The sequence below is a fragment of the Poecilia formosa genome, unplaced genomic scaffold (genome assembly GCF_000485575.1).
Source record: "Poecilia formosa unplaced genomic scaffold, Poecilia_formosa-5.1.2 Scaffold826, whole genome shotgun sequence".
Taxonomy (NCBI): Eukaryota; Metazoa; Chordata; class Actinopteri; order Cyprinodontiformes; family Poeciliidae; genus Poecilia; species Poecilia formosa.
Genome location: NW_006800765.1, coordinates 46727 through 50042, shown reverse-complemented (window position 1 = coordinate 50042; position 3316 = coordinate 46727). Strand labels below are relative to the sequence as shown.

The window sequence follows — 3316 nt, the reverse complement described above, 5'->3', positions numbered from 1 at the left end:
AGAGAACCCTTCGCGCCACATATTGACGCCGAGGGTAGCTGCCCAAGCGTCAATATGTGACGAGTTGGGAGTGAGAATGTGTTGGTAATATATGTAATGCACCAGTTCAACATCAATGAAGCTTACTGGAAATGATCTGCTCTGTAAACAGCCATCCTCAACTATGAAGAGAGAAGTGCTGATCCGAACGAGGCGGTTGTTAACATTAATTCAATATTTGGAAGCTTGGCCAATATGAACCTGAATTTGATAAACATAAATCAGCGTCTGTATAAATCACCATGAGATTTTTGAAATTGAAATTGCTTTAACAAGATGCTTTGGTCTAGAGATCTCTCTGGCCAGTTGATTCTGTTTCCAGCACCAGAAATGCTATCGAATGCAGGCAAGATAACTCTTAATTTCTTCTCACAAAACTTTATTTAAAAACATCCTCACAATCCTTTTAAAGACAAGATCTTCATCTACGTGTTTACATGCACATTTTATGAGTGGGTATTCATCATATGCTATATGAGGCTGGTTTCATTTCTTGTTAACGGTTACAGCTTTAGAAACAAAAGAGGAAGGACTTAGTTTGCACCTGTATGGAGGAAGTGTGAACTGATGTCTGTTATTATTCAGTTTCAGGGTGCAATATTTGGAAACAATTTACATTTCATTTTTTGCTGGCAAAAGGGAAGTACCCTTTTCCAGAACTTGAGGATTATCCTTTGAACAAGAACGGAAATTTAGGAAGAGAACACTGAAAAAGGCCATGGCAGTCTTGGAAATAGTCTCTTATTTTAACACAAAAGAATATATGTAGTTTAGGAGTTATAAGAAATTACCTTAATATGTATCTTTTTTGACATTTGACGTCTTTTAAAACAAATGTTTCCCACAATTCTTGTTTTCCTTAGATAAACTAGTTGGATGTTTTATTTATGGATGCAAATGTAAGCTTCATCAATAAAGTCTTGTTATGGATGCCAATCTTGCAACAGTAATGCACATTCACATCATCAAAGGGTGCTGCCTTGTGTCTCTCTGATTAGTTGTGTCTTAACTAGGTAAATTATGTTTGAGGGCACTTATTATGACCTGAGTCTTTTACCACAGATTGCCATGCCAAATCTAATTTATTGTGAACAGCTGGCAGAGCCCCCCAGACCCTCCATTCCATAGACTGAGAAAACAGTGCTCAAAACACAAAGATTGCATCTCTCAAACAAATAAAGCTTTAATGAAGTGTGTTAGAGGAAAAAAGATACGTAGTGGAAACATTAACCTCTTTCCATCTGTCTTGAACATGTGAAGCAATAATGAAAAACACAATTTCAATTTAGGATCCATTCCTGATTTCACCACAAGCTTTGAGCTAGTTATGAGGTATTAAGCTGTTGCCACAAAACAATGTTAGAAGCTTTTAGTAATGCAAATAAGGTTTGAGAAGAGGCATTTAAAGGAGAGATTAACACTCAAAGACAACCTGATGGCCAAAAATATGGTGGCATGAATTAAGAGTCAAATAGAAAATATGCCATTTAAAACAGAATGCCAGATTTATTCATCTATACATTATTATAACAATAACATACATAAATCTGAAGTACCTAGTGGATGCATTTTTGTGCCTACCTTGATTCCGTCTCCATGGGACAGACTGACATTCTCCGATGGAGGCCCTCAGTATGTGTTTTCAGAGCCAGCTTTCTGGGCTCCCAAACAGCTTAGTCATCTGTAGCATCATATTTTAGGTTGACTTTGCAATAAGAATTTTTTTGTATGTTAAAAAATAATTAACTTTTAATGTTTGCCTAATTTTATGCATTTGTTTGATTGTGAAAGCAGGCATTCTTACTTTTGTGCAACATTAATCAAATTAACATAAAAGCAAATGAACCAAACACTGCAAAAAAATCTGCCAAATAGAATAATTATAATAATGCATTATTATTAAAATAAGAAACAAATAGTATTTTAGTTTTATTACAGCTTACATAAACCTAAAGTCTAATTAAAGCGATAAAAGTAAAAATGAAATAAAAGTCTTGTTTTGTCTTTTTTCATGGAACCGTTTTTGGAGACCTTTTGCTGATATTGTTTGCTTCCACACCAACTAAAATTCTCTTAAAAAGAAAAGAAAAGAAGCAGAGGTTCTCCATTTATTGAAAAAAATATTGTTTGTACTTACATTTGGCAGCAAAATTGCAAAAAACCATTGAAACTGTTCTGCTGAAGCTTCCCCAGCCCTTCATGAAGAGAAAACTTTAAAGGAGAAGTAGTATGAGCTTTACATCATGTTATATTATTTCCTCATTATAAACATACCTGGAGTGTTGCTTTGATTATTTGATGCATGTTTGAGAAGTAATCCTTTAATCTTTGGACAAAAGCACAGACTGATCTTTTTTCTGGCTTGGCATGCCAAATAGAGAATAGCTTTAGCAAATCTTATCCAGGATCATAAATAGTGCATGCAGTTATTAGGGCAATAGTACCTGGCCTGCAGCTGCACACCTTTTTGGAAGGAAAGGTTGACCTGTCCCTTTGCAATCATAGACTCTTGTGTTCAAATTTTCAAGAGAGAAGCACAGCTGAATTATAAAAACAGATTTCAATATGAGGTTCTAAATATTGTATGTTCTGAAGTTAATTCATGCAATTAAGTGTGCAAGACTAGCTATACAAAAATATGAGTTACTATAGTACGTTGGATAATTTTGTGTTATTTGACATATTTGTCAACATAAAGATACTTCCTAGAATGAGAACATTAGTAACATTGAGGACTGGATAGTCAGGCCAACACATTAACAGCACAAGAACTAGTCACATTTAATTTTACACAAGTTGTCCAGCCTTAGCTGCCCTACTCTGCAATGTCCTTGTGCTTTAGTTTGTTTTAGTCTCAGACAGACAAAGAGGGAATGATATGGCATGGGCTAAGAACAGTGTTACAAAAGCCAATCCCTGTTTAATGACACAAGGAGAGGTGTACCCTGACATCACCAGCTCACAACTACCAAGTATCTCATTACCTTGTTTGAAGTTGACCAGCCAACTTTAAACCATTAGCATTGTAAGTTAAAAATCATCTTAGTGGGAGAGAGGAAAAAAAAAAAAAAAAATACAGTACTCGTATATTTTAAAGAAATTTGGGAGGGTGGTAAAAGTCAGTCTGGGAGTTGCAGGTTTTAGTAATCCGTCGGTTCCTCGCCCTCTTCATTCAGTCAATAGAGCAGAGGAAACATCTGTGGTTCATTTATTGAATATTCCCTTTTGCATGGCTTTTACAATAACCCATTTAAGAAAAGCACATTTATTTTGTTGT

The 3316-nt window shown here is 35.2% G+C and overlaps 1 long non-coding RNA gene across 2 annotated transcripts in view; it reads left to right on the top strand.

The window, feature by feature from the left end:
* LOC107834886 (uncharacterized) overlaps window positions 1–3092 on the top strand; it is a 16034-nt gene extending 12942 nt beyond the window's left edge. For both annotated transcript variants that reach the window (XR_001660722.1, XR_001660721.1), the window contains exon 3: window positions 2738–3092. This is a non-coding gene — a long non-coding RNA (uncharacterized LOC107834886). The remainder of the gene's footprint in view (window positions 1–2737) is intronic.
* Window positions 3093–3316: the final 224 nt, after the last annotated feature.